The sequence below is a fragment of the Mya arenaria genome, chromosome 8 (genome assembly GCF_026914265.1).
Source record: "Mya arenaria isolate MELC-2E11 chromosome 8, ASM2691426v1".
NCBI classification, from domain to species: Eukaryota; Metazoa; Mollusca; class Bivalvia; order Myida; family Myidae; genus Mya; species Mya arenaria.
The window spans coordinates 37,185,586-37,201,527 of NC_069129.1; the positions used below are offsets into that span (position 1 = coordinate 37,185,586).

At 35.7% G+C, this 15,942-nt stretch overlaps 1 protein-coding gene and 1 long non-coding RNA gene across 4 annotated transcripts in view; one reads left to right on the plus strand and one right to left on the minus strand.

Annotated features, from left to right (window-relative positions):
* LOC128243278 (AFG3-like protein 2) overlaps positions 1-15,942 on the plus strand; it is a 93,820-nt gene that overhangs the window by 2,422 nt on the left and 75,456 nt on the right. The window lies entirely within an intron of this gene.
* Positions 7,911-11,020, minus strand: LOC128243292 (uncharacterized). Of its 2 annotated transcripts, none has more exons than XR_008262812.1 (3): positions 10,446-11,020; positions 9,055-9,194; positions 7,911-8,575 (listed from the first exon to the last, which is right to left on the minus strand). It is a non-coding gene; the product is annotated as an uncharacterized LOC128243292 (long non-coding RNA). The 2 variants fall into 2 exon arrangements; XR_008262813.1 differs by having other exon boundaries at positions 9,055-9,261.

Genomic DNA, 15,942 nt, shown 5'->3' on the forward strand with positions numbered 1-15,942 from the left:
CCAAGCGTTGGCGTCGGCGTCACCCCTTGGTTAAGGTTTTGCGTGCAAGCGCACATAGGTTAATATCTCAGCAACTAATTGAGGTATTGCATTGAGACTTGATACAATGGTACTCAACCATCCAACCTACTTAATTAACCAGGTTAGATAACTCTAGTTTGCATTTAATGCAAATAATTGCCCTTTATTATTCGACTCAGAAATTCTGGTTAAGGTTTTGCATGTAAGCACACATAGGTTAATATCTCAGCAACTACTGGATGAATTGCATTGAGACTTTATAAAATGGTACTCAACCATCCAATCTACTTAAATAACCAAGTAAGATAACTCTAGTTTGCATTAAATTCAAATAATGACCCCTTTTTAGCTCACCTGTCACTTTGTGACAAGGTGAGCTTTTGTGATCGCCTTTTGTCCAGCGTCCAGCGTGCGTAGTGCGTCGTCCGTCAACAATTTACTTAAAAAACATCTCCTCCTTAACCGCTGGGCCAATATTAATAAAACTTCATAGGGATGTTCCTTGGGTGGTCTTCTATCAAAGTTGTGCAAAGAATTCAATTCCATGCAGAACTCTGGTTGCCATGGCAACCAAAAGGAAAAACTTTAAAAATCTTCTTCTCCCAAACCACAAGGCTTAGGCCGTTGATATATGGTAGGTAGGATCACCAAATGGTCCTCTACCAAAATTGTTCAAATTATGGCCCTTGGGTCAAAATTGGCCCCGCCTCGGGGGGGTCATGGGTTTTCTCTATATGTTTATAGTGAAAACTTCAAAAATTCTCTCCTTTGAACTTACTTGGCCTAGAGCTTAGATATTTGGCATGATTCATCGTCTAGTGGACCTCTACAAAGTTTGTTCAAATTATGGCCCTTGGGTCAAAATTGGCCCCGCCCCGGAGGGTTAGGGTATTCTCTATATGTTTATAGTTAAAACTTCAAAAATCTTTTCCTCTGAACTTACTTGGCCTAGAGCTTAGATATTTGGCATGATTCATCGTCTAGTGGACCTCTACAAAGTTTGTTCAAATTATGGCCCTTGGGTCAAAATTGGCCCCGCCCCCTTTGGGGGTCATGGGTTTTCTCTATATGTTTATAGTGAAAACTTCAAAAATCTTCTTCTCTGAATTTACTTGGCCTAGAGCTTAGATATTTGGCATGATTCATCGTCTAGTGGACCTCTACAAAGTTTGTTCAAATTATGGCCCTGGGGTCAAAATTGGCCCCGCCCCGGGGGGTCATGGGTATTCTCTATATGTTTATAGTTAAAACTTAAAAAATCTTCTCCTCTGAACTTACTTGGACTAGAGCTTATATATTTGGCATGATTCATCGTCTAGTGGACCTTTACAAAGATTGTTCAAATTATGGCCTTGGGGTCAAAATTGGCCCCGCCCCGGGGGGTCATGGGTTTTCTCTATATGTTTATATTGAAAACTTCAAATTTCTTCTCCTTTGAACTTACTTGGACTAGAGCTTAGATATTTGGCATGATTCATCATCTAGTGGACTTCTACAAAGATTGTTCAAATTATGGCCTTGGGGTCAAAATTGGCCCCGCCCCGGGGGGTCATGGGTATACATGATGTGTTTATAGTTAAAACTTCAAAAAATCTTCTCCTCTTAACTTATGTTGCTTAATGCTAAGATATTTAGCATGATTCATCGTCTAGTGGACCTCTACAAAGTTTGTTCAAATTATGGCCCTGGGGTCAAAATTGGCCCCGCCCCGGGGGGTCATGGGTTTTCTCTATATGTTTATAGTGAAAACTTCAAAAATCTTCTCCTCTGAACTTACTTGGCCTAGAGCTTAGATATTTGGCATGATTCATCGTCTAGTGGACCTCTACAAAGTTTGTTTAAATTATGGCCCTGTGGTCAAAATTGGCCCCGCCCTGGGGGGTCATGGGTTTTCTCTATATGTTTATAGTGAAAACTTCAAAAATCTTCTCCTTTGAACTTACTTGGACTAGAGCTTAGATATTTGGCATGATTCATCGTCCAGTGGACTTCTACAAAGATTGTTCAAATATGGCCTTGGGGTCAAAATTGGCCCCGCCCCGGGGGGTCATGCGTATACTTGATATGTTTATAGTGAAAACTTCAAAAATCTTCTCCTTTGAACTTACTTGGACTAGAGCTTAGATATTTGGCATGATTCATCGTCTAGTGGACCTTTACAAGATTGTTCAAATTATGGCCTTGGGGTCAAAATTGGCCCCGCCCCGGCGGGTCATGGGTTTTCTCTATATATGTATAGTAAAAAAAATCAAAAATCACCTCTGAACTTACGTTGCTTAGAGCTTAGATATTTGGCATGATTCATCGTCTAGTGGACCTCTACAAAGATTGTTCAAATTATGGCCTTGGGGTCAAAATTGGCCCCACCCCGGGGGGTTAGGGTATTCTCTATATGTTTATAGTTAAAACTTCAAAAATCTTCTCCTTTGAACTTACTTGGACTAGAGCTTAGATATTTGGCATGATTCATCGTCTAGTGGACCTCTACAAAGATTGTTCAAATTATGGCCTTGGGGTCAAAATTGGCCCCGCCCCCTTGGGGGGTCATGGGTTTTTTCTATATGTTTATAGTGAAAACTTCAAAAATCATCTCCTCTGAACTTACGTGGCTTAGAGCTTAGATATTTGGCATGATTCATCGTCTAGTGGACCTCTACAAAATTTGTTCAAATTATGGCCCTGGGGTCAAAATTGGCCACACCCCGGGGCTGATGGGTTTTCTCTATATGTGTTATAGTGAAAACTTAAAAAATCTTCTCCGAACTCACAAAGACAAGTAACGTCTTAATTTAAACTGGATAACATATTTAGTACACATACCAATTTTCAATATGGGCCACATACAACAATTAATAACAAATATACATATATAGATACACACGTAAAATCAAGTAGTGACAAGAGCTTAGATATTTGGCATGATATATCATCTAGTTGACTTGTACCAATATTGTTCAATCTTTGGCCCTGGGGTCAAAAAATGGCTCCACCCGGGCGGTCATGGGTTTCCTTATATATGTATATGATGAAAACTTAAAAAATCTTCTTCTCCGAAACCAAAAGGCGAAGGCCTTAGATATTTGGTATGAAGCATCGTTTATCGGACCACTATTAAGATTGTTCAAACTTTAGCCCTGGGGTCAAAATTGGCCACGCCCCGTGTTCATAGGCTTAGGTTTTCAATATTTGTATATAATAGAAGCATAAAAAAAAAATTCTCTCTGAATTCACAAGGACTAGAGCTATTTGGCATAATACATCATTAAGTGGACCTCTACCTTTATTGTCCAAACTTTGGCATTGGGGTAAAAAATGACCCAGACTTCTAAAAAACCTTAACTACTTTGAACCATCCAGATTTCTTTTCAAACCAATGTGCAATATATGACAGGTGAGCGATTCAGGGCCATTTGGCCCTCTTGTTATTCAACATAGAAATTCTGGTTAAGGTTTTGCATGTAACCACTTTTAAGTCAATGCTTCAGCAAATACATCATGTATTGCATTGAAACTTTACACACAGGCTCCCAACCATTTAACCTTATTTAATCAAGTAAGATAACTCTATCTTTCATATTATATAATTTTGGCCCCTTTATTATGCCACTTGGAAATTCTGGTTAAGGTTTTGCATGTAAGCACACATAGGTTAATATCTCAGCAACTACTGGATGAATTGCATTGAGACTTTATAAAATGGTACTCAACCATCCAATCTACTTAAATAATCAAGTAAGATAACTCTAGTCTGCATTAAATTCAAATAATGGCCCCTTTTTTATTCAACATAGAAATTCTGGTTAAGGTTTTGCATGTAACCACCTTTAAGTCAATGCTTCAGCAAATACATCATGTATTGCATTGAAACTTTACACACAGACTCCAAACCATTTAACCTTCTTATTTAATCAAGTAAGATAACTCTATCTTTCATATTATATAATTTTTGCCCCTTTATTATGCGACTTAGAAATTATGGTTAAGGGCTTGCATGTTAGCACACATAGGATAATATCTCAGCAACTTATTGATGTATTGCATTGAGACTTTATACAATGGTATTCAACCACCCAACCTAATTGAATAATCAAGTTAGATAACTGTGTTTTGCAAATAATGGCCTTTATTATTACACTTAAAAATTCTGGTTAAAATTTTGCATGTAACCACATTTATGTTAATATTTCCGCACATGCATTGAAATCTAATCTAACAATGATCCATGCATGTTTCGCCAAAACTTTTCAATCCTTACACTGAAAAGCGGCGGAATAGTCGAGTGTGCTGTCTCTGTGACAGCTCTTGTTTTCTTGACCAATAAGCTCGTGCCAACCATGGGTATTGCATAATTTTTAATAATAGGATGTTGTTTAAGCAGCTAATTGATATCAGATTAATGACCCTCTGTAATTGTTTTTTTTATCTGCAGAATGTTCATGCCTTCTCATTTGTTTTGTTTGACAAAACAAGCAAATTTTTGTTGGAAACACAAATTCTACAGAATTCAAAGATTATAAATTGCCTACCTTGTTCTTCTCTGAGTTTATCAGAGTTTGGGCTTAATATATATTTTGCATTGTAGTTGTTCATTTTCTGAAAATTTATTATGCTGAATGCAAGGTATTTGGAGACGATTGGTTGAAGCTATACAAAAACACCATCATCCATACAAGGGTCTTTACATGTCAACCTTTGTAAACTTTGTGTTTCCTACAGTTGATAAGATTCACTTGCTGCTTCAAGAGTGCATATTGTCAATCCATGGTAGATGGTGTTTCCTACAGTTGACCTGATGCACTCTCTGCTTTAAGAGAGCACATTGTCAACCCTCAGTAGGCAGTGTTTCCTAAGGTTGACTAGATGCACTGTCCGCTTTAAGAGAGCATAATATTGTCAGCCCTCAGTAGATGGTGTTTCCTACAGATGACTAGATCGAGGGGTGAATGCAAAAATGTTCTAAGTGACATTAAATAAAGAAGAGGATAGAAACTTTTCACTTTCACCCCTCGAAATGCTCTCTCTGCTTTAACCCTTTACTTCATAAATACGCAATTTTATTTATCTATCCATAGCTTCATAGATATGGATCTTAACGTTTTATCGATAGCTTCATAGATACGTAATCCTACGTATTCGTAATGTATGGGCATTTATTTTCATACCTGATGCTTGTTTATTCGCTTTAAATTCATATTCATGAAGTATAAATATCGATAAATACAATGCACTAAAAAAAACACTATGTTACTATTTAAAGAATTTCGGAAAATCGCGAAATAAGGTCACTGGTATCAAAGATGGGTAAAACGTTGAATGCGCAGGTTTGTGGGCATTCCTGTCTCGTTTTCCTCTCAGAAATTTACACACTACTGCAAGTTATAATTAACTACCAATAATACAACTATATTTTATTGATCACGCGCCTGACGTCACAGGTCATGGTTCGGAATCGTGTCAAAATGTCGGCCATGCTGGATAAACAAATCAAAGCGCTGAAAGCGCTGCAAGACTGTCGGTGATGTAACTGACGCAAGCAAACTCTACCGCAAAGTTCTTGCAAATGAAACGTGATCAAATGATTTTATACAAATGATGAACACTCTTTAAGGAAGATGAAGAAGGATAAATGTGATTATAATAAGCACAAATATATTGGCACTACTTAATCATGTATCCAATGGCCTACAAGGTTCTTAATTCAAGTTTCCTAAGTTTTAACCGCTTTAAATTAGTTAAATGCATATTCCTTATGTTAAAATTGCTTCAATTTATGACCTCGCTTTTAACAGTTTCAGTAAGCAATTACATTCCTTCATTTCATTAGGGTCTGTTGAAGCCAATGTCTTTAAAATGCAAATACAATACAAACTATACCCAAGATTCAAGGGACAAAATAAAAATATAACTTTAAAATGATGCCCTTTCAAGCCTAAAAATGCCTCCCAGAATTTCTATCAACAGAGTCCACATATCTACAAAAATAATTTTGTGCTTGAGTTACTTTCTTTGATATAAAAGTGAAAACAAATCTGCATGGTGCTGTGGCATCATACCATGAAAAAAAAACAATATCTTTAAAATATGTTTCTAGTTTGTTTTTATTATAAAAGTGTTAATAAATCTGCATGGTGCTGAAGAAAAAAAACTAATGTCTTAAATTTTAAACCTGCAGTATTAATTAGCGCCATGCAGTCAAGAATGTCTGGACAATTGAATGAAATATGCATGGACCAAAATGACAGCTGGTTTTTGTGTCGCCTGAAAAGACGACATATAGGGGTTACTTTTGTCGGTGGCGTAGGTGTCAGCGGTGGCGGTGGCGGCGGCGTCCGCGTCCCATTTTCGCTTGTCCGGGGTATATCTCCTAAACTATTAGTGGTATCAACTTGAAACTTCATATGTACATAGATCTAATTGAGGGCAAGTGCAGTGCACAAGAACTGTTACTCTTGCTTCCATATTTTTAGAGTTTTGCCCTTTGTTATTTTTCATGCTTAAAGTTTTGTCCGGGGCATATCTTGTAGAATATAAGAGTTATCAACTTGAAACTTCATATGTAGATAGATCTCATGGAAGGCAAGTGCAGTGCACAATAACAGTAACTCTTGCTTTCTTAGTTTTAAAATTATTGCCCTTTGTTAATTTTCATGCTTAAAGTTTTGTCCGGGGCAAATCTTGAAGAATATAAGAGGTATCAACTTGAAACTTCATAGCTAGACAGATCTCATTGAGGGCAAGTGCAGTGCACAATAACAGTAACTCTTGCTTTCTTAGTTTTAAAGTTATTGCCCTTTGTTAATTTTCATGTTTAAAGTTTTGTCCAGGGCATATCTTGAAGAATATAAGAGGTATCAACTTGAAACTTCATAGCTAGATATATCTCATTGAGGGCAAGTGCAGTGCACAATAACAGTAACTCTTGCTTTCTTAGTTTTAAAGTTATTGCCCTTTGTTAATTTTCATGCTTAAAGTTTTGTCCGGGGCATATCTTGAAGAATATAAGAGATATCAACTTGAAACTTCATAGCTAGATAGATCTCATTGAGGGCAAGTGCAATGCACAAGAACCGTTACTCTTGCTGCCATATTTTTAGAGTTATTGCCCTTTGTTAATTTTCTTGCTTAGGTTTTGTCCGTGGCATATCTCGTAAACTATAGGAGGTTTCAACCTGAAACTTATTCCGTAGGTATATCTGATTGAGGGTTCAAATGCCACCTACACTTGAAAGTTAAATGGCAACATCATTGTCTATAAATGAATAAACTGCCAATCTAACAGCTATAATGTCGACAGTAAATAATTCGTCAGGCGACACATCCGACTCGCGGAGTTCTAGTTCATTGACAAAAGATGCCTTAGAGGCAGTTTTAAGATTATGCTATTCAAAGTATGAGGGTAGTTGGTAAAGTTTTCAATCATATTCAGATGATGGCTGATATTTGCTGATAAACATGTATCCTCTTAGCAGCAGGGAATAAGTAAATGACATAGTTTTAATGACCAATATTGGAGTTGTGACCTTGACCTCCAAATTCAAAGGGGTCATCTGCTGGTCACCCCAAACCTAAATTTCAAGTTTGAAGGCCATGGGTGCAGACTTTGTCGAGTTGTCACACAGGCAAGCATTTTTGCGTTCAATGTCTCTGTGACAAATAAATAGGGCTCACCTACTGGTCAGGCCAAACCCCAAAGTCAAGTTGTTGAAGGGCCATGGGTGCAGGCTTTGTCCAGTCATTACTAGTACAACCTTTTAGCATTCAAGGTCACTGTGACTTTGTCTTTTGACCCAATGACCCCTTAAATCAATAGGATCATCTAATAGTCAGGCTAAGCCTCCATGAAGAGTTTCAGGGCCATAGGTGCAGGCATTGTCAACTTATCAGTCAGACATTCTTTGACACCTTCCTGTTCAAGGTCACTGTGACCTTTGACCATATTACCCCTAAAATCAAAAGGCGTCATCTACTGGTTAAACCAAACTTTCATGTCAAGTTTGACAATAGGTCTAGGAATTGTAGAGTTATCAACCAGGAAAAGCTTTGGTCTACTGTCAGACAGACGGACGTGGCAGCCAACATGTGCAAAGCAATATACTCCTCTTCTTTGAAGGGGGCATAATAAATTGAAATTTATTAAATATTTTTGTTTATTATGTTAATTAACTTACACTACATACAACAAGTTCCATTTTGATATTTTCGAATGCTCATTTATACATGTACATGGGTTTTGATCTGACTATGAACATGAAACTACATAATGATGTTCCCTCCTATCAATTCTAAATTTAAATAACCATGAGGAAAAAAAACATGTTTTCACTGCACCATGAATAAATATGTCAAACAAAATAAATGTCAAGTTATTCAAGATTAATTTAACACTGATCTTTTGATGATTTCCGTGCATTCCTGACTGCAGGTTTTTCCCATTTTTCCACACAGTTATTTCATATTGGCCTTACAAGGTCAGGTCTTGAGTTGGGTCTTCATTGCTGGACACTATCTCTTTATTTCCACAGAAAACACACTGGTGCAAGTTTCACTGCAACAACTGCAAAAAAAGTTATATTATATTCTAACTGAACTCTGCATCAATATTCAATTATAATTTATTGTATTTAGGAAATGTCTTTGTTTTAAAGGGTTCATATAAATTAATGCATTTTTATTTTCAATTTAATCCATTATCATGCTGGACTCTTTGACATTGATGGTTAAAACAAAAAGGCATATGATTTGTGTACAGATTAAACATTATTAATTATAAATATGTTCTTTAATAAATAGACAAGTGGCAACAATTTTCCCAGTTAAAAAGTTTACATTTGCATATCTGCAGATTAATCAATTGCATTTCTTTTGCTTTGATCATTTAAGTCAAATGAGTTAGACATGATAATGCATTAAAATAAGAAATATATTTTGGGCATCAAATTATAGTGTGTGCCTTCAATCTAGAAATAAATTTCTTCTCAACATATTCTAAATTATAAAAAAAATATATAAACCAAGATTTTGATTATGACATACCTGCATAGTTAGTGGTCTCCATAACTGCTCAGAAATGCTCCCTATGACAAACTAAGTGCTGGTGTATGTCTGGGGAATAGTGCTGCTCCTACCAATAGCGTAATTCTTCCTACAGGTGGACCAGCTCCTCAATATGGTTTCTGTCATGGCAATGATAACAGTATGTAACATGCCCTTTTCTATTTTCTAGAGAATGAATCCTCCAATCTAAATTACAAATTAAAGAACAAATTTATACATATGCAAGTGTAATGTTGTTAAAAACAAACCATTTAGGTGCAACAAAACTATAAGATTTTAGGTGAGAATTGAGCCAAATCAAAACATTTAGTCATTTAAAGCTGCACTCTGACAGATTTACTGTTTTTACAACTTTTGTATTTTTTGTCTTGGAATGATCTATTTTTTGCGTAAATATCTGCAAACCAGTGATATAAGACTACTGACAAAATATTACATTGCAGACTTCCATATTTCAGGTCGAAATCTAAGGTTTTATGGTTTAAAGCGTTACTAACGATTTAAGAAAAATGCATAAAACATTTTGAACTTAAATATAAACATTTTCTGACTAATTTATTGTCAGCAATGAATATTAACCATATGAATGGTTAACATGCATTTTCACATAAATTGGCCCATTCCAAGACAAAAAATAAATAAAGTAGTCAAAATGTTCAATCTGTGAGAGTGTTGCACTCTCAGTCACAGATTGAATGTTTTGACAACTTCTTTTACTTTTTGGCTTGGAATAAGCTAATGAAAAGCAGTATGAAAACTGATGATATAAGACTGCTGACAAAAGATATGATCATGTTTTTTTTATATTTACATTTGTGACTAATTGTTTTATGGTTAAAAGCATTACTAACGCTTTACTAATAATGAGATTTTTGGCATAGAACACCATCTTTTGATCGTATTAAAATAAGAAATCAGCGTTCCAATATTTTCACTTGTCTTTTTTGACTGAATTAATATAAGAAAGCAACTATCTACTTTTTCCAGTTGTCTGTTATGACCAGTGTTCAGAAATTCGCATAAAATAATTCATTACAAGATCAAGAAATAAAAAAAGAGTTAGTAAAACAGTCAATCTGTGAGAGTGCAGCTTAAACATTTAAAGTGATATGCATTATCAGCCAAGTGCAGACCTATTCACATCCTGGCTACACAACCAGTACATTCATCAGCTTTACTGATTCGAACCAGGCACATTTATATTGGTAGACTAGCATTTTACCAATCTGTGCTGGCCAGTAAAGTTCTCATTTAAAAATTAGAATTCAAAATGTATATACCTTAGTTCATTATTTGCCAACTCTGTTTCAACTGAACTTCCTAAATGAATGAGAGGTTTCAAAAAATAATTACAATATCTCAGCAAATACCTGCATTTATGTGTTTCTTGTGCAATCTGTCAGCTTTGGTAGGCTCATGTTTAATTTTGTCCATCTCAATACTAATAATCTTCTAGTCTGATGTATTGCCATCCGATTTTTAAGTCAGGTCAGGCAGCCATTTCAGCTTTGTTCCAGTTGATTGTATCAGATGATGTTAACAATACTAGCCTTGTATCCAGGCACTTCTCAATCTGAAAGTTTACAAAAGAACATGGCCTGTAATATTTAATAAAAAATTTATAATCGTCAACCCCTGGATGATGGGTTCTAAAGTAAACCTGTGAGAAAAGATGCTACTGGTATGGTGCTTGAATCCACGACCATGTGAACACTTGCATGGAGATCTGTCAAACTGAGCTAACCGTGTATCTGATTTTTAGGCAGTTCCCAGCTTGGCTCTACAATTGACAGGTACATTATACATTATAAAGAAAATAAATCAAACACTTGAAGCACTAGTCCAAATAATAGTAACTTGACTGATCTTTTTACAAATTTTGAAATGGCATATCCTTTACATACATTTTTTGTTGTACCAAAAGTGGGTAGCTATTCCGATTGGGATTCCGGGTCAGATAATTATCTAAAATATGAGTTATGTACACAAAAAATAAAATGCGACAAATTTTTATGAGTTTGATGAGTGTTTTCCTTCATTTCATACTGTCAAAACATAATGATATACCGGTAAACTGTTATACATGAAGAGCACCTGCAAGGCTGCGGTACATAGATTTACAACAATCGGAGCCTTTTGGCCATGGTCATGTTGTTAAAATTATATATACAAAAGGTGACTGGTCTATCTCGAAGTTAACCTGAGATGGTCCAGTTGCTACGCTAGGTAAAATGGTTGTGTTTAAATGCATTAAATGCTTGTTTTGTGAAAAAAATATTTGCACTTACATGGTTATAACTAAAATACAAATTAAAAACCTTTAATATCTATTTCAAACATATACTACTTATCTAACTACGATTTCAATATCTTTCACCCCCCCCCCCCCCCCCACCTGTTTTGCACAAACCCTATTAGACTTAAGGGATTTTAAGACTCCCATATAACACGTCTATTTTTTTAGACTATTGAAGCACATATGTTCTTTTTTGATGGTTGAGACGTTTCAGGTTAAACAACAATTAAAAATGCAAAATAATTTTAGTGAATAATCAACTCTGAATTGAAAGTAACATGAAGATGTTGTAATGAAGGATTTGCCATATTTATATAATGTAAATATATGTATATTTTTTTTGTTTTTGAATCGTAAAAAGAGTCCGTCATGTACAAATATTTAGACTAAGAGATGTGGATCAGCTAGATGTACCTTCTAGTTCAAATAATTGTACGTTGACAGATTTTTTTAACGATTTTTGACACAACAAATCCTTCACGTACAAATTGTTTTGTACGACAAGTGGGTAGTTATTCCGATCGGGATTCGGGGTTAAAGCATATTGCGTCTATAACATTTCATAAAAACAAGAAATATTACCAGATAATGTTATTTTATATAAATTCCGTAACCAAAAAGGAATATCCAGCAAATAATTATGAGTTTGATGGTTTTTTCTTCATTTCATTCTGTCAAAACATAACAATATATACATGGAGGGCACCTGCAAGGCTGCAGTTCACAATTTTACAACAATCGGAACATTTCGGCCATCAATTGTAACAACTTGCCATCTTCTGTAAGCTTCGAGATAGTCAATTCCTGTTGGATACTGGCCTAGGTGTTCCCATTGTTCAGCCATGGCCGAGTTGTTACGATTGTATTATCTCGAAGCTTGTTGGAGGTGGCAGAGTTATTACGATTGGGTCAAGTTGTTCCGCTTGGCATAATTGTTGTTTGTGTCAGTCAACTTTCCTTTCAATGGAAAGGTAAAAACTGTGTTTTAATGCATTAAATGCTTTTTTTTTCAAAATAGCTTTGCACTTCCATGGTAAAATATGAATATAAACCTTAATTATCTATTTCAACCTAAAATACTTCATTTAATACAATTTCAATATTTTCGAAACACTCCCGCTTTTTGCACAAACGCCTTTAGACGTTAGGGATTGGAAGAATCCCGTATAACACGTCTATTATTTCAGACTAATGTACATGTACCTTCGTGTCCGAAATCGATCACTTCCTGGCAGCTCATTTCTGGATTGTCTCCATCTAGATTTAACATTTTTAGACGCATACATTGATGCCATTTTTTTTTATTGATGTTGAAGCAAGAGCACTAAATACAGGTCGGTTATTTTGTAGAGGAACGTGTTCGAAGTAACATTCAATTTCATTTCCGCATAATCGCAGCCATATTGTGTATGACTTTAAAAACTACACCCTATAGTACAGAATAACAATAGGCATAACGTTGAAACACTGTGATAGTTATAATCCAAATAACTTACTCAAACAAATACAATAGTTTGATTGCTGCTGAAATAAATCATTTGAAACATAAAAGCTATTTAACAAAATATTACATGATATGAACTCTTTAACCGCGTATGATTTATTTCTTAATAGCTTTCATTCATAAAATATGTTCTTTGCCGGGGTTTGCCGGGTCAGTCTTGAATGCCAGGATATGTGTGACGTCACACGGGGTGCAAACATGTGGTGTAGCTTACTATTGGTTGTAGGATAAAATGACTTCGTATGTAAATGCTATACTTTCATTATTTTTCATTACTTTGTTCAATAAAACTCACCAAATTGCAAGTACAACTATACTAAGAGTAACACGCAATGTTTGTCATAAAAAAAGGCAATAACGCGTTAAATACACATAAGCAAGTACTTGACGCCCCGCATTCACGTAAGTAGTTCTGTTGCTACGCAGGTGGTGTGTATTAATATATTCATGTTCAATATGTCGTGTCAGGCGACTAGTCGCGTTTCTGAAATACCGCTCTCTAAAGACTGTCGGCTTGCAGCAGACAGTCTAAAAATCATCTGGCTTGTATAAACAAAGGCCATAAATCATTATATGGGACATATGTGTCACTTCTGTTTCGCTAATCCGGTCATAAAAATGCGCATCTGCTTCTACAAATTGAAAGTAAGTACAAATGTGTTATAAAATAATGACTATCCCTATTTGACATGACCCAATTTAACATCGATCAGCTGTTGAAACAGTGTTTTCGAATACACAAGAATGCAATGTAGAACTAGTTTCTGCCCTTGTTAACTTCAGTGTTAAACAACATTCCTGAATAATGTCATTTATATTTCAGTGATTGTCTGACGAATCGGAACATTCTGGCTTCGATTAAAATGAGTTTGAGTACGACGTCGAGATGGCGAATTCGGACCTCGGCGTCACACACAAGGATACGTGAAATGAGGATTTTTAAAATAAAACCCAATTATGACAATACCTGGACATGCAATAAACGATATAAATTTAGTAAACAACAACATGCAGGCCTCATTTAGTAGTTGAATAATAACTTTATTTGTTCATTGTAGTGTTTAATAACTGAAAGTTATACGTACTGTGACTGTTGATCAACTTTGTTTTTTTCTTCTGTTTCATATATATAAATATACCGTGCTTCTTTATTATGCCCCCTTTTGAAAAAAGTGGGGTATATTGTTTTGCACATGTCGGTCGGTCGGTCGGTCGGTCGGTCTGTCTGTCTGTCGGTCGGTCGGAATACCAAATGGTTTCCGATCAATAACTTGAGAACGCTTTGACCGAGGGACCTCATACTTGGTATGTGTATTGGTCATCACCAGCAGATGAACCCTATTGATTTTGAGGTCAGTGGGTCAAAGGTCAAGGTCAGTGTGACCTTTACATGAAAAACGGTTTCCGATCAATAACTTGAGAACGCTTTGACCCAGGGACCTCATACTTGGTAGGTGTATTGGTCATGACCAGCAGATGAACCCTATTGATTTTGAGGTCAGTGGGTCAAAGGTCAAGGTCAGTGTGACCTTAACATGAAAAACGGTTTCCGATCAATAACTTGAGAACGCTTTGACCCAGGGACCTCATACTAGGTAGGCTTATTGGTCATGACCAGCAGATGAACCCTATTGATTTTGAGGTCAGTGGGTCAAAGGTCAAGGTCAGTGTGACCTTTACATGAGAAACGGTTTCCGATCAATAACTTGAGAACGCTTTGACCCAGGGACCTCATACTTGGTAGGTGTATTGGTCATGACCAGCAGATGAACCCTATTGATTTTGAGGTCAGTGGGTCAAAGGTCAAGGTCAGTGTGACCTTAACATGAAAAACGGTTTCCGATCAATAACTTGAGAACGCTTTGACCCAGGGACCTCATACTAGGTAGGCTTATTGGTCATGACCAGCAGATGAACCCTATTGATTTTGAGGTCAGTGGGTCAAAGGTCAAGGTCAGTGTGACTGTAAGCTGAAAAAAGGTTTTCTGATTGTCCATATTTTTTTAATGCATGCACAGATGATTGGGATTGATGTATAAATGTTTGTATAGAAATGATTTTCTTTTATGTTACTATTTTAGTTGGGCATTTATTTGCCTTCTTAAGTTATCATAAGTAAAGTGCATCTTATGCAATTTTGGAGAAAATTTGCCTCAAGCTCCTCTATCCACTAAGTGCCATGTTTGTTTCAAACTAAGATAGATGATCATCAAGGATATATTTTCTTCAGTAAAGTTTTAAAGTAAGAGTATTGTTCTGATATTTGTCTTATATAGTAGACAGTAGAAATTTATATGTCACTAAATGCATGAGTTGAAGTATCAGTTTTCAGTGAACATCTAGTTTAATTATGCCCCCCTTCGAAGCAGAGGAGTTATATAATTGCTTTGCACATGTCGGTCGGTCTGTTGGAAGACCAAAGCTTGTCCGAGTGATAACTCAACAATTCCCGGACCTATGGTCATCAAACTTGACATGAAGATTAGGTATGACCAGTAGATGACCTGCCTCATATGCATCCAATGACAAATCAGCTGTCATTTCAGTCCATGCATATTTCATTCAATTGTCCAAATATTTCTGGCAACTTGGCGCTCAGGGGGCATAATGTTTGACAAACATCTCTTGTTGTGAATTATTTTTTAATTCTGTCCATCTTTGTTTCAATTCAGGTTGCATTAAATGAATTATAAAAATATGTTGTTTATATAATATTTTGTGTTTTGTTTGATAAATAAAAGTGTAATAAAAATTAAATTTCATCAAATTTGACATATTTTTCTGTTTATTTATGAATATCATGCGTTAATAATTTAGATAACAAAATAAAATTTATATGACTGGATTGGAAATTTAATTCTCTATAAACTTTACATTGATGACTTATTGATTAAATCAAAAGAAGTACTAAGAAAATAGGTTTGTAATACATGAGGGTCAAAATTCCAATAATAACCAATAATCTATGAAGTAGGGGTACTGATATGAACTGATACGCCATACACTGGCAGCCTGATATGGCTTAGGTTTACATGAAGTAAAAGGTTAAGAGAGCATATTGTCAACC